The sequence below is a fragment of the Callithrix jacchus genome, chromosome 13, assembly GCF_049354715.1.
Source record: "Callithrix jacchus isolate 240 chromosome 13, calJac240_pri, whole genome shotgun sequence".
Classification (NCBI taxonomy): Eukaryota; Metazoa; Chordata; class Mammalia; order Primates; family Cebidae; genus Callithrix; species Callithrix jacchus.
The window spans coordinates 56,369,354-56,394,544 of record NC_133514.1 but is presented as its reverse complement, the minus strand read 5'-3'; the positions used below and the strand labels follow the sequence as shown (position 1 = coordinate 56,394,544).

At 40.2% G+C, this 25,191-nt stretch overlaps 1 protein-coding gene across 4 annotated transcripts in view; it reads left to right on the top strand.

Moving 5' to 3' along the window:
- ARHGAP28 (Rho GTPase activating protein 28) overlaps positions 1-25,191 on the top strand; it is a 187,271-nt gene that overhangs the window by 40,011 nt on the left and 122,069 nt on the right. The window contains exon 2 of one of the 4 annotated variants that reach the window (XM_035270597.3): positions 17,855-17,943. The exons of the other annotated variants lie outside the window; for them this stretch is intronic. The gene's annotated coding sequence lies outside the window, so the exon portion shown is untranslated. The remainder of the gene's footprint in view (positions 1-17,854; positions 17,944-25,191) is intronic. 4 annotated transcript variants of the gene reach the window in all.

Sequence of the window (25,191 nt, the reverse complement as noted above, 5' to 3'; positions counted from 1 at the left end):
TTTGTAGAGGTCCAAGTTTCCATCTGGTATTGTTTTCTTTCTGCCTGAAAAACTTGTTCTAGTATTTTTTTCTAGTGCAGATTGGCTGGCTCTGTGCCTTTGTTTGTCTAAAAAAGTATTTATCTAATCTTCCTTTATGAAGGATAGTATCACTGGATATGGAATTCTAGGTTGATCATGATTTTATTTAACTCTTTAAAGATGTTGCTCTACTGCTTTTAGCTTGTGTTGTTTCTGACAAGAAGTTTGCAGTGATTCTTATCTTTGTTCTTCTGTGTGTAATGTGTCTGCTTTTTTCTACTCCTCTGCTATCAACATTTTCTCTTTATCTCTGTTTTTCAGCACTTACATCATTGTGTGCCTGTTTGTGGTTTTGTGTTATCTTTCTTGAGGTCATTGAGTTTCTTGAATCTGTGATCTATAGTTTTCAACAACCTTGGAAAATTTTCAGCCACTATTTCTTTAAATCAGTTCCCCCTCCCAATCCTCATCCTAGCACTCCAGTAGCACGTATGTTGGACTACTCAGTATCATCGCACAGGTCACTCAAGCTCTATTCAACTTTTCCAGACTTTTGTTCCCTGTGTGTTTCAGTTTGAGTATTTTCCATATTTTGTCTCCAAATTTATTGGTCTCTTATTCTGCAGTTGATTAATGTGCTGATAATTCTGTCTGGTATGTTTTTCATTTCAGATATTTTGTTTATTTCCAGAAAGTTTTATTTTCTTATCTTCCATGTCTCCCCTCTTATTTTTCTTTTTAATTTCTAAAATTATTGAGCATAGTATGATTTCTCTTTAATGTCCTTGTGTGCTAATTCCTCCACTCTCAACTCCATAATTTCTGAGTCTGTTTTTCTGTCTCATTTTCTGCTTCTTTGCATATATGTAGTTTTTTAGTGAATGCTGGACTTGTTATTTTGTTGTTGTTCGGTGCAAGGTTTTATTGCCTTTCTTTATAAGTTTCATTAAGGTAGGTCTAGAGTCGCCTTTACTTGGGCTGATTTAGTTTCACTAAAATGAGAAACTTCTGGGGTTTTGACTAAAACCCCAGGTTCTCAACAAAGACTTTCTGTTCTGATTGGTCCAGAGTCAAATGCCTCCCAGCCCTTTGGGTGCTATGGGAATTACTTAACTTACTGAAGATATTTTTTTGGAGGGTGGGGGCTGCTGTATGAAGGTGACCCTGAACATGAGTGACTTAATACTTAGCGAAAAACTCAAGGAGACCCCATATGGATTAATTGAGCTCTTTGTCTCTATCACTTCTTTCTGTCAGATACTTTTTCTACCAAATTCCATTTGCCGTAGCCTCCTTGAACTCTGTTCTATGTCCTCTTAAGTCGGCGAGATCCCGGTGTTCTTGGCTTGCCCTTGCAGTACTGCTGGTCTGCACGGTTCATCCAGGTGGAAAGCTGGGATGCCCATAGGACCCACTCATTGTTCCTTTTCTCTCAGGCATCACATCTTCTGTTGTCCTTCCTCTTATCTGATGTCTTATAAACAGTTTTTTACGTAGTTTATGCACTTTCCTGGTTGTTGATGGTGGCAAGGCTAATCTAATATCAGTTAGTCCTTTGTGGCCAGAAACAATTTCAGCTTTTATAAATATTCTGTGTGTTTCCTCTTAGACGTTAAGGTAGCCTTTTTGAGCCTCCTTAGAGTTGAGAAGGAAGCAACATTTTGGTAGGGGGAGAAGAGACTCCAGGGCCATGGAGTCTCCATGTGCCCTGGACTGGCACAAGCTGATATTAGACACAGAACCATAATTGGGCCTCCCAGAAAGAAAGGGAGTCTGACAACTGGGGGACAAGGGGGTGCTGTGGCTCCGGCTCTTCCCAGGTATAGTTTTCCAGGCACCTTTCACACGTAAGGAATGTAAGTCAGGGACAGCCTGTACAGCTAAACTATTCCAAGAAAGTGATTTCTTCACTGGGGCTTCATATCTATCGTTTCATTTATGGATGTGAATTTTCCTTTTCCTTTGAATGTCCATGGCAATTTAAATATTTCTTCAATCATTTTCTTCTGCATCAGTGTTATTTATTGAGGACTTCCAAAAGCCAGGAACTTTATTAAGGGATTTGCATTCATAAACTCACTTAATTTTCACTGTGACCCAATGAGGTTGGTACTGGTAAGGTCTCTATTTTATTCACAAGGAAAGTGAGACTTGGAAAGATTAAGAAATTTGCTGAAGTTCACACACCTGCAATGTGCCGAAGCCAGGATTTGCGCCCATGTCCTTTTCATTTCATGCTCTGCATTCGTGATATTAGGTTTCTCTCTATGCTGCACACCACCTTTGTACCATAGTTGTTTCTGTGTCTGTCTTGGTAGTTTATAAATTGATTGAGAATAGGAACCCTGTACTTACATGTCTTGTGTTCTCATAGCATCTAGTGGGGCCCTTCCTCACAGCAATTGGAAGAGAGAAAAAGAGAAAGAAACGTTTCCCTTTTTATTTACTTGGAAAACAAATAGTCCTAAACTCTTAGAATTAACTTGCCTTCAAAATATTTCCTTATCAAGAATATTTTCCTCTCAAGGTAACTTTGTGTTATTTATTTTATTCCTAACAAATCATAGTTACTGGAGTCAGCTGATAGGAAATAGCTATCCTTCTATAAAACAACAAATGGCAACAAGGAAAGATGCATTTTTATTCTGTTGCAAAGTGTACTAAGCAGTAATTGCAGGCTTTGGGATAACGTGTTCTATGATATTTGTTCCTTTTAGTTGTGGACGTAAATGATCTTCTCTTATAAGATTGATTTTTGTGTTTTCTGCAGCATTAGATAAATATTTATTAAAATATGGGCTCAAATAATGATAGAAATAGTACAATCAGTAATTTGAAGTTATCTTTTTATTTGTGAACCAAATATATAGTGCTGTCTTGATTAAATCTGTCAGTAATCTGGGCAATAAAACAGGAAAAAGCTGGCCCGAACATTGACATCCCCAGGGTAGGATTTCAGAGTTTCTGAGTGCTTCCAAAGTGTTCTTACATTTGATGAAGAAAAAAGACTTGAATATTGGATGGCAGTTTCCACACTTGACCCCACCTTCCCTTGGGGTCAAACATGCTTGTCATAGGCAGCATTTAAGCCACATGCTCAACCTTCTATAGTTGAGCTCTCTTGTTCCACATAGACTGGTATTTGTCAGGCCAGAGGCTACTTGTAAGTGAGAAAGCCTGGCTGCTGGAAACTGTTAAAAAATCAATACCAAACTTCTTTAGAATCTTTTATTATTCAATTAAAGGATGCCTCTAGCCCTTTGGGTGAGTGAGGGGAGAGGGAGGCGGAGGGAGGTGGGGAGCCACTTTTCCCCAGTGTCTGAAACCTTGAATTCAGAAAAACCTAAAGAAGAGTAAAGACTTGTGAAAGGCAGTCAATTTTGTTTTTATTTGACCACACTCTGTTCTTAGAGATTCTTTTTCTTTAGCCCAAACCTGTAACTTTCAGATTCAATAATCATGAAATTCTTCTCTATATTTTGGAACTACAATGACTTCATTCAGAGTGAGCAACTTTAAATCTTTTTTGTGTGTGTGAGACAGAGTTTTGCTCTGTTGCCCAGGCTAGAGTGCAGTGGTGCGATCATGGCTCACTACAGCCTTGTTCTCCTGGGCTCAAGCAATCCTCCTGTCCCAGCCTCCTGGATAGCTGGGACTATGGGTGTGCACCACCACCAGACCTGGCTAATTTTAGATTTTTTGTAGAGATGAAGGGCGTATCTCACTAGGTTGTCCAGACTGGTCTCAAACTCCTGAGTTCAAGCTGTCTCCCTGCCTCAGTCTCCTAAAGTGCTGGGAATACAGGTATAAGCCACTATGGCCAGCCTAAGTCTTTATTTTCAATTACTCACAAAAAGATCTGTAGTAAGATAGTTCTTGTCCTCTCTAAAGAGTGGGAGCCAAGAGACAGTAGAGAGGAAAAGAAGAGAGAGGGGGAGGTTTGTATTTCACAAGCAAAGCAGAGCTCCTTAGAAGTGAGAGGGAATTATATTTCAGATGATCTTTCGAGGTTCGGGATCTTTCATCTCTTGGTAATTTTATAAAATAGACAACCACTGAAGTCACTTTCTTCCTTAGACATAATCGATTCATAAACATTCATCAAGGAATTGATCTGTGAACTGAACCAGATTCAAGCAAGAATGTGAAGGCCCATCACTGAATGCCATATTGTTTCCGATCCTTGAGACTCCTGTTGCCCAGTACGATGTTATGGTAAACATTGGTAGTTGGATCCTAAGAACCACAGGGGAACACATGTCATTTTCCTTGTCTGGATAATGTTCTTTATGTAGTTAGATAAAGGATTAGAACTGTTAGGTAACAGCATATTAGGATGACTGGCTGGAAGAGAGGAAACAGACGTGATCAAATTCAAAGTCGTAGATACCTCAGATGCCCTGACCTGATCGTTACAGATTCTATACACGTAACCACATATCACATGGACACCATAAATATGTAAAATATTATATATCAGTAAAAATCCTCTCAAATCCGAAAAGCCCCACAGTACCATTAATGAATCCCACTGCCACCAAGCTAGGACTTAAAGGGTAATGGGGAGCTTTCATTTTTAAGAGAAATGAGCCCAAGAAAGGACTTTGGGTATACTCTAAACTAAGCTAAAATTTTTTTCAGTGAATTAATTCATATTAAATATTGTACCTAATAGTCACACTCCATGAAGTTCATTTGTACATTAACCATCTTAATAGTATCTATTGTTTCAACTGGGTGCTCGAACAGAATATAAGGTCATATTTATTACACTTGTTTTCAGGAGTTACAACTTCAAGTTTACTACATTGCGTTTTCCTCAGGATGTTTCTCTATAGAAAAACGGTACAGATGGTCCCTGGCTTAGGATGGTTCAACTTACGATCTTTTGACTTTATAATAGTGCAAAAATGTATGTATTTGGTAGAGGTTGTACTTTGAGTACCCATTCAAGCATTCTGTTTTTCACTTTCAGTACACTATTCAATACAGTTTCAGTAGGGTATCAGTACCTTACATGAGATAGTCAACATGTCTTATAAGTTTGTGTTAGAGGATTTTACCCAACTGCATGCTAATGTAAGTGTTCTGAGCACATTTATGGCAGACTAGGCTGAGCTGTGATGGTAGGTTGGGTGTATTAATTGCATTTTCAACTTATTTGACTTATTTCAGCAGTATTTTCAAACTGTGATGGTTTTTTGTTTGTTTGTTTGTTTTGTTTTTTTGAGACGGAGTCTGGCTCTGTTGCCCAAGCTGGAGTGCAATGGCATGATCTTGGCTTACTGCAAACTCTGCCTCCCAGGGCCAAGTGATTCTCCTGCCTCAGCCTCCTGAATAGCTAGGATCATAGGTGTGGCCACCATGCTCTGCTAAATTTTGTATTATTAGTAGAGATGGGGTTTCATCATGCTGGCCAGGCTGATCTCGAACTCCTGTCGTCAGGTGACCTACCCACCTTGGCCTCCCGAAGTGCTGGGATTATGATGGTTTTATCTGGACATAACTCCATCATAAGTCGAGAAGCATCTGTATTCATTGACTAATGAAATACATATTTGTTTGAGTTACTGTGTGTAGAATGCTGTATTTGACTTTGTCTGAAATTATGCATTTATCCATTTATTCATTTAGCAAATATTTATTGCATGTTAATATATTCCAGGAACAGCTCTAGGCACTGGAAATGTTAAATCAAAATAACAAATGAAGTTTCTGTTCCACCTACGGCCTGGGGGCCAGTGAGGAAGTCAGAGAGTGTACAAGCAACAGATGCATACATAATATAATTTTAGAAAGAAGAGCATTATATTAGCTCCTTTTAGTAATGTTTGATATTGTGTGACAGCAGCCGGGAAATCAAATACTGCGGTATAATGATAGCATGATCTGACTTTTGTAAGAGCCAAGTATAGGGTCTTTTACAGAGAGCTTATATAGCCATTTATTAATGCCATTTATTCAGATGGAAAAACTGAGGCCCAAAGAGAATCTGTGAACTTCTGAAGGGCTCAACGCTAGTAAATTGCAAAGTTTTTTTTTGAGACGGAGTTTTGCTCTTCTTACCCAGGCTGGAGTTTAATGGTGCGATCTCGGCTCACCGCAACCTCCACTTCCTGAGTTCAAACAATTCTCCTGCCTCAGCCTCCTGAGTAGCTGGGACTACAAGGCACGCGCCACCATGCCTGGCTAATTTTTTTTTTTGTATTTTTAGTAGAGACTGGGTTTCAACATGTTGACCAGGATGGTGCCGATCTCTTGATCCACCCGCCTCGGCCTCCCAAAATGCTGGGATTACAGGCTTGAGCCACCGCGCCCGGCCCTGCAAAGTTTTTTTAATCAGACCCTTACCTTCTGACCATAAGTTGCGTGATTTTTCTCTGTATTGCTGGGTGGTATATAGTGAATTAATCATCCGCGAATTCTTTCCTTTCTACATTTCAGGTTAAAAAAATCTTTCAGGAATAGGAAAACTTTTTGTAATCACAGCAGTTATGGTTTTTGCTTTTGACTTTTGCATAAAGCTCCACGTTTGTTAATTAGAGGAAAGAAGGAAGGAAAAACTGTAAAAATTGTCCTCACACACTGTGTGGGTTTCTGTTAATCTCAGCCTTCTTGAGGCTGATTACACTTTTCAGTCTTCCTTAGGAAATGGATAGAAGTTTGAGCTGAGACACAAACAGGAAGGCTCCTAGCAGCATTTGTCCCACAGGCACCACCTCCTTAAATAGCTACTGTGAGATGGAATTAGTTCGCCACTTAGAGAAGGAACTCCATTGCCCTTTGTGTCTGGCTCTGTAGGGCTAGAGGTGATCAGCACTGTCCCACCCTGGTTGAAGCAATTTTAATGGGTGTGGGGTGCTGAATGTGGACTGGGGATGGTTTCCCTGCCTTTGGGCCATGGGGAGACATCCTTGCAGAGGAGTTTTGTGGGTTTTCCTTAAGAATATCATCCCTGAGCCTTTTAACCTGCTAAAAGGTAAGGTTTTAAGCACTTCTTAAAACTTCGGCCACAGACTTCTTTCTGCAGACTGTTTCTTTCTTTGATTTAAAAGAGAAAGGAAGACACAGATAGTTGTGATAGCTTTTTTTTTTTTAAAATCTATTTTTAGGGGATTATAGTTTTATTAGTAATTTATAGTTGCATCAAATTGATAGTAAATTGCCATTTTTTAACCTTTCGAAGTAGATTTTTGTTGTGGTATGGATATGAGTTTTTAAAACTCAAATATAGAAGGGAAGTCCTATTGCTAATTTGAGAGAACTAGTTAAAATGTGTTCTTTATAGATGTGTAAAAATGAATGGCTTAGAAGTCTTTTCATTCCTATTTCTGTTTGTGTGCTGGAGACTTTAAACTATCTAACCCAATCTTTCCAGTTAATTACTTAATTTTAGAAAAACCTACTGAGGTAGATAGAGTTCCTTAGCCAAGCAAGCTATTCTATTCTTTAATGGAATTAATGCATATCTGTGGTCAGGCTTATCAAGTCTTTCCTCTTGCTCTCAGCACTGGGACAGAGGGCACCCACCAGAAGTGGCTGTGTTGCCCTGGTCCTACAGGAGAGAGGTGGGTGGGGAAGGAGTTCTACAGAAAAGAGGTTTGCTGGCGGATATTTGTGACCTGCATCTGTCCATTTCTTCTGATCTTTCCGTGGCCTCTGTCTACCCCTCCCTTAAGCACCTTCTTAGATATTAATTAGTACCTGTGTTAGTGTAGTCTCAAAGCCAAGGACCTAATTAGTCTGATCAATAGCAGGCAGAGGCTCTTCTTCGGGAAACACAAATGTGTGCTCTTCCCAGAAAGGCTTCCATGATATCGATTAACCTCTTTTCATGTTTAATTTGTAAAACATTGTCATGCATACAACTGCCTTGTCAAAGACTCCTTGTTTGTCTTTTATTTCATTTTTGTTCTTGTTCTCGTCCTTTGTTTTGGGTTTGGTTAGGGAGGAGGAGCATTAAGAGAGGTGGTCTTGCTGTTTATTTGAGTTTACTTTTAGTTAAAATTAGATTCCAGTCATCTGCGTCAGAGCATTATGGATTCGTTTTAACTTAAGCAGTGTCATCTTTATATTTACAAAGCTGTGTTTATAGTTTCCTTATTGTTCTTAAGTGTTTTTACCAGAGCATTTTGTAATCAAAAAGTCAAGTCTTCTTTGACCCTATTGAGCTTGATTTTTAGATTGGTTTAGAGTATGTTAAGGAAGCCTTCAATGAAATATTGCTTGTTTTTATAGTGTGTGGAGGAAGGGGTAAGAGTTTTTTGTTTGTTTGTTTTACCTTCAATTATAGGTAATGTAAGAAAAACTAAGGGCAGTGATAGGACCATTCCCTAGTGATGCTTTGGATATGGCATTTGCTGGATGTGTTCAGTTGTGAAAATAATAAAAGTTTACACACGCTTTGATGATGATTACTAAATAGGGAGACTTTCCTTAACTTTGAATCTAGATAATAATGCATTTGCATTATATTTAGAAATAGTTTCTGTTTCACATTCTGTGGTTTCTTTCTAAGAGCCCCTATGTATGATTACCATTACCCTCCCCTGCCCACTTTGTACGTGTGCCTGTCTTTTGCCAGCAAATTTTGTGAGGCCCCTGTTAAACTCTAAAGGTATTAATTGTATATCAGTGGCACTAATTAAAGACAAGTTTAAGAAGATAAGACTTATGTTTAGATTTGAAAATCTCAACAAAGGATTTCATTTTTATGATCTTAAAGCCGAAGTGGAGAAAACAGTGGGAAAATGAACAACACTTAGCTACCCAAGCTAGTAGAATCCTTTTACAGATAAGGAATCCTGAAAACAATGGGCACAGTAATACAAGGTTCTAAGGACAAGTTTCTGGCTAAAATTTTAGGAAAAGAATAACAGTATAGCCCCTGAGATGAGCTTAAAGGAAATCAGTGCCTTTCTATGATACGGAGAATGACAAAGTGAAGTAGAGATTTACTGGAAGGCCTCCTCCTGACTCCAGATGAGCTGAGTGCAGGAATGTGTTTTAATAATGCTTTTTTAAAACCCCAGCAGTGGTGTTTTGACTCAGTGTTGCTGACGTAAACACAGACCGAATGTGGAAATTTTCCAAAAGTAGAGAGTGGAAACAGTGCAGCCAAGATGTACAGTATTAATACAGTAAAGGCTTGGAGCAGCAGCTGGCCACCACCTGGAGTATCACAGCCATTCAACTCTCTCTGAAGGTTCAGTGCTGCTGGCCTTAAGACCATTCTTACAAGACTGCACCAAGAAGATTGCAGCAATCACCCCAGGCACTCACCTAAACAGATGAAAGAGACTGAGAATAAGGGAATTGTTTCTTAGTGATGTAGAAGCCTGTGGATTAAGAGAAGAAAAAAGGGCTGGGTGCAGTGGCTCATCCCTGTAATCCCAGCACTTTGTGAGGCTGAGATGGGCAGATCACCTGAGGTCAGGAGTTCGAGACCAGCCTGGCCAACATGGTGAAACTCCATCTCCGCTAAAAATACAAAAATTAGCTGGGGGTAGTGGTGCACACCTATAATCCCAACTACTCAGGAGGCTGAGGCAGGAGAACAGCTTGAACCCAAGAGGTGAAGGTTGCAGTGAGCTGAGATCATGCCACTGTACTCCAGCCTGGGTGACAGAATGAGACTCCATCCCAAAAAACAAAAAAAGAGGAAAAATGGTATTGGGGGGGGTGTTTGGGCAAGGTAAATGCTGATTAGATGGGCATTCATTGTTGGGAGACTTTAGTAACAAACAAACAATAGGGTTACAAAGCTCATTTACCAAACAAACTCAGGGAAGTAAGCAGAGTAAACATAGCTGTCTGTTAGCTATGAAGATTAGCTTAAGCAATTCTCTACTTGTCAGATATATTTAAAAAAAGGAACATGAAGGTGTAAACATATTTTCTTTTTTTTAAAATGAGGATACATGGTAAAATTGGGGCCAGACGTGGAAAGGATATTTCTTGCTCAGCTACAAATCACACTAGCTTAGGCCTCCCGAGAGTCCAACTGAGCGCTGCACAAAAATCACCATTGGGCTAGGAACAGTCTTTTTTTTTTCCTCTTTAAAAAGATGTCTAGAAGGCATACTATTTCAGTTATTTATATACTAAAGTGGTATGTAGCGATCTGAAACTTCCCAGAATAAGAAGATGGTGATCAAGGTATTTTTGCCTTGTTTTTCTTGCTGCTCCACAGTTTGCAGAGCTCATTCCAAATAGTGCATCCGTAAACTTGGAAAGGAATGCGGAAGATGTGGAGGCAGTAACCACATGGCAGTTTGCAGGAGAGCCCAAGAGCTGACCAGTGTCTGCAGCTTAGTAGAACATCTGCAGTAACTTAGAAATATTCAAGGCAGGTGCTATAGAGCAAATGTAACTAAAATAGAGGCCCATAAATCTGTTCATGTCAAACAACTCTTTAAAAATATTAGCAAATTATACATTGTCTTCCAGTTCATGCTTTGCCAATTATTCAAAAAGTATGAATCGTCTAGTATCTTTTTGTTTAAAAAATACTACAAGATTTATCATTTGTTCTATCTCTCATAGCTGCTGTTGCTTTTTTTTTTTTTTTTAACAAAGTACCATAAAGCCTACACTCTTTTTTAATTGAACGAGTCTGTGGATATCCTTTACTATTAAGAAGCTTCAGTCGCTTCACACTGCTTTGTAATCTATACTACAGAAGTAAGCAGAAATCAATATTATCCAAAGGCAGCCAGGAGCAGTAGCTAATGCCTCTAATCCCAGCACTCTAGGAGGCTGAAGTGGGTGGATAGTGTGAGCCCAGGAGTTCAAGACCAGCCTGGCAATATGGTGAAACTCCATCTCTACAAAAATTAGCAACACATGACAGTGTGCCACTGTGGTCCCAGCTACTCCAGAGGCTGAGGTGGGAAGATTATTTGAGCCTGGGAGGTCGAGGATGCAGTGAGACATTATCACACCGCTGCACTCCATCCTGGGCACCAGTGTGAGACCCTGTCTCAAAAAAAAAGAGAGAGAGAGAGAAAAGAACAGCCATGATACAATTTTAAAAATATGATACAAACCCATGTTAACACTTTTCAAGAAGTGATGTAATTGTCAAAGCATCAGAGGTGCCTGAGGTTTCAAGGCATCGGGGACTGGAAAGCTGTAGGTTTTTGCGGCAGTGGTAGAAGTGGAATTATAGAATGCTGGAGGTAAGACACTTCGGGATAAAACACTTGGTATGGGAGTTTTCTCACTTGGCTCAGGGAAGCACAGGAGGTGGGGATGAGGGTTCTGGGGTAGAAGGTGGAGGAGAATCCGCATAGCCTCTGGATCTCCATCCATGATTGAACCAGAGCTGCTCTGCATTTATCCCTCTGAAATCCTCATCTTCTGTCCACATTTTTCTTTGAACAAATGTCATAATTCAACCAAGTTTGAAACTGCTGAACAAATCCATTCGCTTGTACCTTTGCTGGCTATGCCTGAGAGCTGAAATCTTGGTCCCCTCCAAGGAAAGGAGGCCAGGCATGGTGGCTCACACGTGTAATCGCAGCACTTTGGGAGGCCAAGGCGGGCAGATCACATGAGGTCAGGATTTCGAGACCAGCTGACCAATACTTGATTACATTCATTTAGAGTCAGCTCCTGCCTTACTTACAAGGCAGGGCATGCATTTTGGGGCCCATTTCAAAATAAAGCATTCCTCGGATATGCACCCTAAGTGCTACTATTTATTCAATGCCCTTCAGTGTGCAGGCATTTTACAAATACAGCTTCATTCATCTTCAAAAAACTCCATGCAGAAGTGATTATCCATAACATACCGGTATGGAAACCAAGGCACAGTGAGGTTAAGTGTTTTGCTCAAGTTTATACAGCTAAGCCTCAGGGCAACAATGAGAACTAGAGTTTGTTTGACTCCAGGACCTGGGCACTTTCCCAGACAGTGCGAAATGAGTGACAAAATGTGTTGTCTGTGTTTTTCAGTCAAGAGGTAGTAGAAAAACTCTGAGGTTTTGGTAGAAGTAGCTGCAGAACTTGGCACAGTCTAGGGAGGCTGTTTCTCCTCATTGATGGGGCTCTTGTGTGCTCTATTCTCAAAGGATATTTACTTCTTTTCAGACTTCTATCTCGAAGGATAAGATGGCACTTATTCTCTTGTACTAATATGTAAATATTGTGGGGGGAATGTGTGTGTGTGTGTGTGTGTGCTGGGTGTACTGCAGTGATTAAGGAAAGGAAAGGAGGCTGGGCATGGTGGCTCACACCTGAAATCCCAACACTTTAGGAGACCAAGGCGGGTGGACCATCTGAGGGCAGGAGTTTGAGACCAGCCTGACCACAATATGATGAAACACTGTCTCTACTAAAAATACAAAAATTAGCCAGGCATGGTGGCATGCACCTGTAATCCCAGCTACTCAGGAGGCTGAGACAGGAGAATCGCTTGAACCTGGGAGGGAGAGTTTGCAGTGAGCCGAGATCAAGCCATTGCACTCTAGCCTGGGCAACAAGAGGGAAACTCCGATCTCAAAAAGAAAAAAAAAAACAAGGGAAGGAATCACACACATTACTTCTTATGAACTGCAAAAGTTTGAGAAAGAATGTATTATAGAGAATTACTGTATGTTCTTAAGCCCTAAGTGGATTCCCAGTAATCTTGGCTTTGGCTTTTTGGCTGTTACATGACCTCTTTGGATTTGTAAACTGATACATCTTTCAAAGTCCAGCTCAATTTCCACACCCCACCCCTTCCCGTAAAGCACTCTCACCACCCCTCACCCTGAAGACTACGTTGGCAGTATGCTTCCTTTAATATTTGCACACTCCCATACGCAGCAAGGTGAGGATTCTTTTTAGATGCATTCTTCTGTCTCCTTGGCTAGCCTGTAGGCCCTATTAGGTAATATACCTCTAATAGAGAGCTGGCCTTTAGTGTTAGTTGATTCATTCATTATATTATCCTCCCATTGGTTCTATTTCTGAATCTTAAGCCTATATAGATTGTTCTTCCCCAAGATAGTTCTTGAAATATTCGAAGATAGTGATCATGCATCCCTGGAGCCTTCTAAATTTCTCCAGTGCTTTCAACATTTTCCCACAGAGCATGACTTGACAGTCAGACTTTGGCCATGCGCTCTGAAGTCATTCCTATTAACATTCTCCTTTACATGTGGTGCCTAGAGCTGAATTCCAGTTTTGCTGGATTTAGGACAATCGTCTGCCCTTTTTGTGTCGTATACTCGTATACTTCTATGCCACTTAAGATCCAATTAGTTTTATTGACATTTACATAGTGCTATTGACTTGTACTGACCTAGTTGCCCCAAATCTCTATTTCTTTTCAAATGACCTGTACTCGGGCCAGGAAAAAAATCATCCTAAACATATACTGAAATTTCTGCACTTCATACTTCTTCCTGTTAAATTTCATCCTGCTAATTTTAGTCCATTAGTTCTCCCAATTGAGAGTTTCTTGATTTTTAGATTCATATCCATAGTAGTCTATTTGAATAGTAAGGAAAATGATCTGAGAAAAAAAATTTCTAAGGTTGTAGAAAATATTTAATATTTCCAAAGAATGTACTCATGGTATCGTGTTGAGTAACTTCAGGGGCATTTTACAACCTAGTGATTAAGGTCCAAAAGCATTTCCCATGGCATCTGAAGAATCTGTAACTATATCTTCTCCTATATCACTGGTTACATGAAACTCCTCATCCATTTCACCCCATTCCCTGTCCTTCCCTGGCTGTATAGCTTTACTTGCCAAGGGCTTCTGCCTAGAATGCATGTCGTGCCTGTACCATCTCTGCCATTCAGAGTCCTGCCCATTCTTCTCCTTGAGATCTTTCCTGAACCTTTAATAGAAAAATACTTTCTCCTTCCTTTGCTTTCTCAAAGCATTGTGTAAAACTCTTAGCACTAACTGTATCCATAAGTGCTAAGCCTGTATGGTATCATGGTTGAGAGCAGAGATTCTGGAAATGGACAGCATCTGTGAAAATCCTAGCTGTATCCCCTTATTATGGTATAATTGGGAGCAAGTGAATTTTTCTCTCCAAACCTCAGTTGTCATGTCTGTAAAAGGGAATAGTAGCGCCTACCTTATGGGGTCACTGTAATGATTGAAAGAGTTAGTAGGTGTAAGTGCTTAGAATTGTGGATGGCATGAGTAACTGCTAATAGTTGTTAGCTATATTTACAGGCACTCAATAAATGTTTGTGAATTTTACTGGAGAAGCTGAGTAACTTTGGGCCATGATTTCTTAAATCCTCAAAGCTTGGCTATCAGAGGAAACATTTTCAAACTGATAGATACAGGATATTGGATGGGAACAATATTTTCCCAAAGAGGTGTTGGGAGACGTTCTCCAACTAGAGGTCACACTCACAGACTTTTTCACTTGTAGTCAGCTGGGAAGGTAAATATCAGTCACATTTTTATAAGCACTGTGTATATCCATTGGTATCAAGTAATGCAGGTAGTTTGGAGAAATAAGGCCTCCATGTTATGAACTGTGATTATTAACATTATAATTAAAATGCTTAATTGTTCTAAGCCCAATTTTAACTTGTATGACCATGGCTCATACTAATTTGCATTTTGTTTTGTGTAGTATGAGAAAAGAAACTGTAAAATGATTTTCCTTTTTATAAAGTATAATCCGTATTTTTTTTTAAAAAAGCATCACAATTAAAGAGCATCACAAACACATCCCTCTAATGTTTGGCATTTATCTTGGGTAGTAGCTGTCTTTAGGCTATTGACTGACTGACCTCAATATTCACTGAAGGTCTCCCAAGAATCTTATGTTGCGCTAAGTAATATAGAGATGTTAAGAAGGATAAGGTTAAATTTCTGTACTCAAAAGCTTATTTGGAGTTACAACACATAGTAACTAAAATAATAAAAGATATGTTATAAGAAAGTTCTGTAGTCCATTAATTACTAAGTCACTGGTGTGTAATTGGGTACCATGAAAGCCTAGAAAAGACATTTTTTAATTGCTATATACCTATTTCAATTGTATTCCTAAACTGTCATTTCAAGAAGTCCAGAGAGTAATGGATACAAGATTTGAAGATATTACCAAAACTAACAGTAATAGATTTCTGTAAGACATTTCTTTCTTTCTTTTGTTTTTTTTCAGACAGGATCTGGCTCTGTATCCCAGGATGGAGTGCAACAATGTGATCTCAACTCGCTGCAACTTCTGTCTCCTGGGCCCAAGCCATCCTCCCACCTCTGCCTCCCCAGTAGCTGGGACTACAGGCACATGTCACCAGGCCCAGCTAATTTTTTTGTGTTTTTTGTAGAAATGGGGTTTCACCATGTTGCCTAGGCTGGTCTCGAGCACAAGTTAACTGCCTGCCTCTGCCTTGGCTTCCCAAAGTGCTGGGATTATAGGCGCGAGCCACCATGCCTTGCCCAAAAGTGTTTCTTTGACAATTTGCTCTATATTAAGTAGTGAATATAAGTACACCTGATGAGGAAGATAATTATAATAGCTAACACATTTCATTTAGTTATGACGGTGACCTTTTGGAGACAAGGAGAAACTGGGTTTCAGAATGGTACATAGATTACTCTGTCAGTAAGTAGTAGATCGGGGATTCAATTAACATTGGTTTGACTGCAAAGCCCTCTTTCTTAACAGCTATAGTATCTCGTCTTTGTTGACTCCTATTCAGCAGCCCAACTTAAAAGTTCCATGATTAGATCATTATGGATGAATTTTAGCATATATGGTTGGAGTGGGGGATTGTAGTGAGTTTGAAAAGGTAAGCTAAGGCAGGTTATGAAGAAATTTTTATACAACCTACCAAGTTTGGAACATCCTCCCAACAATGATTGTTAATAAGAGAATGACATACAAAATTTTTGATTTACCAAGATGACTCTTGCAAGGATATTTAAAAAGTATTAAAATGAGAGGAGTTGGGAGACCAGTGAAGTGGTGCAATAGCCTAGATATATTATAAACTTGAATGCTGGATGTACAACAGAACAGAAAAAGATGTATTTGAGAGATAATGTTCAAGGGAGACTCACCAGCATTTGTGAATCTATCCAGTAGGGAGGGCAAAGAAGAGGGAGTAGTAAAAAATGAGAAGTAAAAAAATGACAAATGATGCCATTACTAAGATTGGGAAAAGGGATTGCAGTTAGGAGTGGGGTGAGCTTTGGACAAGATGGATTTCAAGTGAGGAGAATATGCAGAACACAATTTGACATCCTGAGGAGTCAGAGTTCAAGAGCAATTAGCCCAAAGATTTGCAAGGCTGGGCACACTGGCTCATGCCTGTAATCCCATCACTTTGGGAGGCTGAGGTGGGAGGATCACTTGAGATCAGGAGTTCAAAATTAGCCTGGGTAACATAGTGAGGCCACATGTCAACAAAATTTTTTTAAAATTAGCAGGTCTTCGTGGCATTCACCTGTAGTTACAGTTGCTCAGAAAGCTGAGGTGGGAGAATCACTTGAGCCCAGGAGGTCAAGACTACAGTGAGCTACGGTTGCACCACTGCATTCCAGCCTGGGCAACAGAGCAAGACCCTGTCTAAATAAATAAAAGCCCTCAGCCTGTGAGTGAAGAGAATGGACAAAGTTGTGACAACAGAGCCAAGACCCTGTCTAAATTAAATAAATAAATAAGTTGTGAACCCTTAGCCCGTAAGTAGAGAAGAAGAGAATGGACAAGGTTGTGGGGAGAAGCTAGGGCTGCTGCAAGTAGAAAGATATTGACAGAGTATGAAGGACGGTACCCAAGAAAGCCATCGGTTTTGAATCTCTGACCCTCCTTAGCATTTTTCCAATCTGGTCGTGGCTTCACTAGGGACTCTGATTGGACATAGGTATTTCCTAAGCCTTTGTCAATATGATTACCAGCCATTCTTTAGGGTAGTTCCCTTAGGCATTAGTTAAGCCATTAGCTCTCAGTTTTTTCAAATATTCTCAGAATATTAACTCCAAACCTGGGAAAGTTTTGCCCTATAGAAATCGACTAAGGATTGGTGTAGTTTGGAAATGTGTGTAACTCATTCATAATCATTTGATTAGGTGTATCAACCTTTCTCTAGGATGTTTTTTCCATGAAGTTGGCATGTTACATTTCTAGTTTTGAAATAAATTAGTGCAGTGATGAGTCCACATGAAATGATTGACAGTTTCTTAATGAACTGCAAGTTTCATGTAAAATCCCCTGGAAATTTTACTGGCAGCCTCCTATGTCCTAAAAATGTATGAGTTTCTTCATTCTCTTGTGGTGCCCTCTTTCAGTAATGAAGAGAAGAAATTGGTCATGTTGTCTATTCATAAGCAGCTTTTTAGCAGTGGTCACTGCATCGGAAATAATACTGCATCAGAAAAAATATTGCAAGTAGCTTATGGGAAAATACCCAAGGCACAGGGCAGAGTCCTGGCTCTGAGATCTGACTGCCTGAGTTAGAATCCTAGCTCTTCCTCTTAATCAGCAATCTGTCTTCAGACCAGTGGCAAATGTTCTTTAAGCCTTTGTTTCCTTATCTATAAATAATACCTATAGGATTTCTCATGGAATTGCTGAGGATTTCCAACAAGTATTTTACTTAATATTGGCTACTAGGGAGTGTTACATGTAACTAATGAGCATTAGTGCATCTTGATTGGAGTTGATTTTGCTCTTTTATTGTTCTTTAAATACCTTTATGAGTGGCTGTCTCGAAATGTTTTTATCTGACTTTCCTGAATCCCTAGGTGGCACTGAGAATAATAGATTATCTGATATTAGCGATTATTGGGCTATCACAGCAGTTCATTCTTTTGGATTTGTAAGACTATATACTTTTTCAGGGTATTCCTCCCTTCTTCCTCTTACAGAATCACCACTTCACATCTGTAAGCAGAGCACTGGCTAACTCTGTGGCTTAAGCAGGGGTCAACATCTGAAGTGATCTGCAGATATTCTGGTATGTTTATATTCTTTGTTCTCCAGACCAGGTCACAAGAATGCTTGCCTGAGTGAGTGTGCTCGTAGAAGTGTTTACTTTAATGTCCATTACGTAGGCTCATGCAGAGCCTCGGCCTTTTTCTAGGCCATTATACATATCAAACTTAGTTTGGATCCGGATATTATTGAAGGGTGCACTGTGTTCTGCATATGAAAATAATCCTGGATCATGTTATCTGGAAAATTACCCCAAATTGCCGTACTAAGATAGATATTGAAGCTCTGCAGAGTGAGCTGTGAAAGCTTACATCTGCTAATTAGGGTTGTGGAATTTACCTGATAGAGAAAGGGATAATAAGCTGGGCAAAATAGACGTTATCAGGAACTGCATACATTTATCACATTTCCTTGGGCGGAACAAAATTACAGAAGGCTTTTTCATTGCGTCTACTTGGTTTTCACAAACTGAATATGAATACTGTTTGTATTATAGACTTTCCATTTTGTTTTCATCAGAATTCTACAAAGTTTCAATATATAGCTTCCAAGGTACAGGTATACCATGATCTCCTAAACAGCCATTGTATGACCACTGTCTGCCCCAGTTCTAGGGTGGAGGTCACATTCAGGCGCTTGCCCATCCTTATAGACAGTAGAAACATCTGCCTATTATTGTATAGCATTTTAAACATCTTCCTCATTATCAGAGAAGCTATGATAGGTAATGGTGCAAATTCATTTGTCAAGATTCAACGCAGGCATCTGACAGTCCTTACTGCTTTAAAATTACTCTGACCTGCATGCATCTTTCTAACAAGTTGCTGGCAGAAATTCAACCATCTTGCCACAAAAGTAAATTAACGACAACTCGAAACGTCACTAACTATGAACCTGAGAGTCCCTAGCTTATGTAAGAATGATCCCTATGAACTAGAACAGTTAGGAGAACTTCATGGGAAATATGAGGCTTGCAGCAGGACGTTGGAAAGGAGAGGAGAGCAGAAGAGAGCCAGGTGCTTCCAGGCAGGGCTGCTGCTTGTTGAGCATGAGCTGGACCTACAAGGCCACCCCATCTCAGTGACTAGGCCATATGGCTGCCCAGAATCAGCTGGTCGTATGCAGAAGCCAGACTGCTGAGCTGCTGCTTCTGGATAGAATTGGATCTTAACCAAGTATTCCCATAAAGTCAGCCCTTGGTATCTGCAGGTTCTTCATGGGCAGATTCAACCAACCTTGGATCAAAAAATATTTGGGAGAAAAAAATATAATAATATGACAAAAATACAAATTAAAAAACCAATACAGTATAACAACTCTTTACATAGTATTTATATTGTGTTAGGTATTACAAGTGATCTAGAGATGACTTAAAGTGTTGGGAGGATGTGCTAAGGTTATATGCAAGCACTACACCATTTTATATAACGGACTTGAGCATTGGTGGAATTTGGTATTAGTTGGGAGACGGGGGTTATAGAACCAATCGCGCTCAGATGCTGAGGGGTGCCTGTGTAACATTTAAGCAATGGAAGCTGAGAAAAAAAAAATCAATCAGTCTTGTAATGCCTATGAATTTCACAGTCACCGAATGTACTTTTCTTTATTTCTGGTAATAAAATTTATAATCTAACTCTGAGCCTCTACTTCTGACAGCAGAAAAACTCCATCTAGTCACAGCCACAGCCAGTTGACTTGATCCAATTTAGCACTTTCTAAGTTGCTTCTGGTTAAAATTCAGGAATATTCAGAGTATTTCCCCTTGATCCCCCTCCTTTCCTTGTATTGCTGCTGGAAGCAGCATCTGAAGAGGCAGTCAGGACAGTCAGGGGCAGCTGTGTTCTTGACTCAGCCTTCCTCTGCTGTCTGAGCTTTGACCCCATGGGATTGGACACAGTGCTGCTGGGTTGGTAATGTGGATCTGTGGATCTGTGTGGTGCTCCTACTTGTCTCTCTGATAGGAGCTGAGCCTTCAGCCTGTTTCAGTTTCTGGAAGGAAGTGTTCACTCTGCAGCCCCTGCCACAGGGACCCTTATTTCCAGCCAGGCATGTCTGTCAGACTCTGAGAATCAATCAATCTCTGTCTGCTTCTTTTTCTTTCTCAGATAAAGTGGGCACCCCTCAGGCTGTACAGGGAACTCCTGACCCCATCACTCCCTAGCAGGAGCGGGAGCTGCTGTCTCTGCCCATTCTTCTTGCCCTAGTGACATGGGATGTGTCTCTGAGGCTGCTTCCTTAATCATAAAAGAAGGGAAGTCGGAAGCAAGTGTCTTTCTAGATCCTCCGAGACTTCATGAGGAAGCCTGTGAGGGCCCCATTTCCCAGCTGACACTTTGTGGCCTTGTTCTGGGGGCGGGGCACCGAACACATGGCCTCTGATTGCTCATAATAATCTTTTCCTCTCCAAATCCTTTCCTTCTCTCTGGTTTGGATGGAGTGGTGAAAAAAACTTGTTTTGCCAGTTGTATCTCTTTTCAAAACTGTTTTTGTCTCTCATTTGAACTAGAGCCAAGATTCTGGAATCTGTTTGCTGTTTTTATTTTTCTTCCTAACAATTCTCCCTGGCGCAAGTGGTAAACTGGCCAGCCCATATCTCTTGGAATATGGGTTGAGGGATGGGGGCAGGGTGCATATCAATCAACAAGCTATCGTCTTATCCTGGCAGAAAGCACCCAGATCTGACTCATCAGTCAAGGCCCAAGCCAAGTTCTCACTTCCTGGAGATTCCAGCTGTGTTTTCTAGCTGCCTCCCCAGCCTTGGGAAGGTCTGCTGTGCTTAGCCACTGCAACTGATGAGGAGGAGTAGAGCATGTCCTGGTTGTAAGAGTTGGGGGTCAGGGGGGTGAGATAACCTTGTTTTTTAGGGCAAATGGGTATAAGAGTGTTCACTGTTTATAACACATTGAAAATCCAAATAGGAAGTTATTACTCAGTTAATGTTATTCCTAACAGCCTTGGTTAGAGTATTAATGAGGAATCCCTTGAAATATACATATACATCACTATCTGAGATTATATATCATATTTTATATACAGTTGTATATTTGTATATAATGTGTGCCCATATAAATTTCTCAAACAAACTTCTGATTTGATCTTTTTTAGGAGCTGGCTGTTTGGTCTTGATGCTTACTGTTTCTTATTTTCTTTGGGTCTACGTTTTTTCCCAAATCTTGGAAATCCACCAGTAACATTGTATCTAAATTCTAAAAAGGAGCAGGAGGGTTTCAGGCTAGGTGCCCCTGAGACCAGTGTGAAAGCTGGTCTTCCCACAACTGCTGCAGCCAGCCCCAACCCGCCAGTCCTGTTTCTCCAAGAGAACCTGTTGAGGCTGCTCTATTCTTCACTTCCTAAGCTGGGCTTTGGATGGCTTCCCAACACTTTGCCTCAGGCATTCAGCTTTTTTATTTTTAAATATTTAATGCTGCCCCTACTTACCTCCTTGGGGTTCCTTTCTTCCTAAAGATTACCTATAGAAATAAACAGGGACCCTCTGCAGTTTTTGTTCATGTCATCCCCCTCGAGAAGTCCAGACTCTTTGTGTTTTAAGGGCATTTACTTTTAACCACAGGACATAATACATTGCTGAATTATTCACAAGTTCACTGTGACTGTCCTCTACCTCTGTGCTCTGAGAGGCTCTGGGGGAGCTTATCCACAAGTCCCCTTGCCCACTGGCTCCCAGCTGGGTTTGGCCAATGGGAGGTGTAAGAGGCAGTGAGAGACTGGGAAGAGAGTGATACTGGGATGCTTATTCTCCTTTCCCAGCCCTGGGGAAGGCCTGTGTTCCTCTCTACTGTACCCAAGACTGCAACTCTTTTCATGACCCTAGCCTACTGCTCCTGTTCCAGCTTTAAAGCTCTTTGGTTCTGGCAACCACTCCCTCCCTTTGGGCTTCCAGTCTAGGGCTGGTGATGCCTCATCCTCCTGGTTTCTAACTGTTAAGTTCCTTAATTTTTTTCTTCCCCTCATGCTGCTCAATTTTGCAAATAGCCAAGCAGACTCTTCTTAAAGCCTCCTGAGTTACCTCTTTGAGTTTACTATCTACTTCCTCCTGGGACCTCGGTCAAATCCATGCCGTTGAAGATACCTAGAGCATAGGTCCCTGGAGTGGCTTGCTCCTGGAGGTATGTCAAAACTGTAGCCCAGCAGTATTTGTAACCCCTGGGAGCTTTACTGGAAATGCAGAATGTTAGATTCTGCCTCAGGCTTCTTGAATCAGAGTCTGCATTGTAACCAGACTGCCAGGTGATTTATATGCACCTAGATTAAGAAGAACTGCTTTAAGGAGCAAGTAGCCAGAGTCTGGTTAAGTTTACGCATTCTGAATGTAATCTCTTTCATTTCTGGGGAAAGCCCTCAACTATTCTTGCTTCTCCTGCCCTGCTTCCAACTACTTTCCTACCTCCTCACATACACACGGAGCAAAGCTCATGCTCCTCTTACCTCTTTTCTTATTTATTACACAAAGTGTTATTGAATCCACTCAAAACTCCAGGCAAGGTGGTAGATGTTAGGGATACAAAGAATAAGAAAACATGTTCCTGCCCTCAGTTTGATTCAGTGAAGGAATGAAGACATGATCGTAGTCAGTTTCAGCTCAGCAGGAAGTAAGTACATAACAGAGATGGGAACAAAATGATGTGGAAACAAAGGTCAAAGTTATCTAAAGTTACTTTGCCTGATGAATGTTAAGTCCCTCTGTAAAATCCTTTGGAATGTGTTTTCTAATTTTAGTTACATGTGAAAATATTGAGTAAAGGTATCTGGTTATAATCTCCTGTCCTCAAGCTTTATTCGAATGTCATGTTGGACAAATACCAGTGTCTCTCCCAAGAACAGCTAGTAGTAGTCCATGGAGTCAGAGCTGTCTGTACTGAGGCAGCTGCTGAGCAGCAAATGCCTGTGGGCAGGCAGAGCCTGAAGAAATTAAAGAGCTGTTATTTTTTTTTTTACCAAAAGGAAATTTGTGGAGAAAACACCAAATGATTCCCTCATAAGCTGTCTTTGGAATTAATTTCATTTCTTGTTAAAACACCTACATCCCTCTTTCAGAAGGGTTCTCCCATGACTTCTTAATTGGGTCCTCTTCTTTTATCGCCTATAAGGAACACTCCCCATTCAAGGCTCTGCATAGTTCACATAAGTGAAATAACACAGATTCCAGATTACCTAAGCAAGAGTGGTGGAATGCTTTTTCATATCATTATAACTTTTAAAAAAGAAATATTGGCTTAGGGCTTTGAATACTGATTTAACCCATTCATTCATTCATTGAAGAGGACCAGGTGTGTCACCCAAAACTTAACTCTTTTCTACCCCCTTCCTGGCCCTATAACTGAGTGGTAAAGATAGGTCCATCACTCTGGGTTCCTGAACTTTCTTCTTTCTACCTCCAGTGCTTCCTTCTTTGGCCCAGCGATCTCTTAGACCAGCACAGTTGCTTCCTACTCTTTGCTTCCTTAGTTTGTAAGCACCTGAAACTTGGATTGGCATCTGTGCATACTTGTAGGAATTGATGCCCTGACTGTGGTCCTGTGCCCCTGGTATGTTGTAACTCTTCTTGTATGATAAATGACTAAACCAACCAGCAGGTTTTGAGAATTCCAAGGAAGGGGGTGCAGCTGAGAAACTGAGAAAGGGATTACTGTGCCTGTGATGTGTTAATGAGCTTCCATGCAGACTGAGATGGACCTTTTCAGGCGTGGTTTTCCAGTGACAAATACCACCCGGTAATAGTGCATGAAATTAGTTTAATTTGTCAGTATCTCCATTTGAAAAAGTGAAAGAGAAAAGGAAATAGGTCAGAGTATATCACACATAATGAGGCTGTTTCATGAAATTTTAGTTACATATCGGAGGTATATGTATGTACTGGATAGAGATCTAAATTGTGTTTTTAAATATGGATTGACATTAAACATTTTTTGAAAAACACTCCCTGAGGAGACGTCTGTTGAAATTAGGAGAAGTTTCATTGGGAGGAATAATTGGGAGGGAGGTTTATGTCTTTAAATGGGAGAAGAAATGTCATTTGAACAAAACAGTATTTTGACACAGGGTGACTAAGAAATGTCATTTGAACAAAACAGTATTTTGACACAGAGTGACTAAGGTAGTGATTTCCAGTTATTAATTTGTACAAACTAAACTGCAACTAGACATTAGTCCTATTGGGTCATAAGCTTATATATTACACTTTTTCATTGTTTTTCTATTTTATTCCCCCCCCCTTTTTTTAGCTTTTAGTAAAGAACTTTTTGACCCTGTCATTTCTACTTTAAAAAAATTTTTAAGAGAATTTTCCTAACTATGCCAGTCTAAAGAGATATAGGTGTATACCCAGATCAAGATAAGTTGGTGTCAATGAGGATTAAAATGTGATAATGTGATGAAGAAGAGCAGTTCTCAGGAAGGAAAAGTTGGTGCCCAGTTTCTCTCACCACTAACTTCTCCCACCACTGGGGGTCCCCACCATTGTCCCATTGTAACCTCCCAACCACATACCACCCAGCATGCTTTTTTGGGGTATACTGACCACTTCATTCTTTGAAACTGTTATTCCAATGTCCTTGCTATTTTGATAGGTGAATCCCTGAAAAAATGATATAAGAGCGTGTCATTTAAAATTTGATTAAAAGGATCAAAACAAATTATCCTCACAACAAGAATTGCCATTCAAAGTGTTTAAAGCTATTTGCTATGGCTATTGATATATAAATATTAATAGCTATAAAAGCATTTGCTTTGGGAAAACATCCCTAAAATAGCAAGTTTTCTTTTCAGAGCTCAGCTTTTTACCATCAAAGTTTTTTATTCTCTAGGCTTTTTCCTATGACCTAAAAATATTGAAATGTTCTCATGTGATCATTTATTTAGAATTGAAGTTGGGGTTTTATGTGGTGGCTCGTGCTTGTAATCCCAGCACTTTGGGAGGCCAACACAGGCGAATCACCTGAGATCAGGAGTTGGAGACCAGCTTGGCCATCATGATGAAACTTGTTCCTACTAAAAACACAAAAATTAGCTGGGCATGGTGGTAGATGCCTGTAATTTCAGCTGCTGGGAAGGCTGAGGCAGGGGAATCACTTGAACCCGGGAGGCGGAGGTTGCAGTGAACCAAGATCACACCATTGTACCCCAGCCTGGGTGACAAGAGCAAAAGTTCATATCAAAAAGTAAAAAAAGGAATTGAAGTCGACCTTGTAAATGTATTTTTAGGATAGGAAAAAAAAAACAACTAAAATAAGAATCAGCATCTATTGAGTGA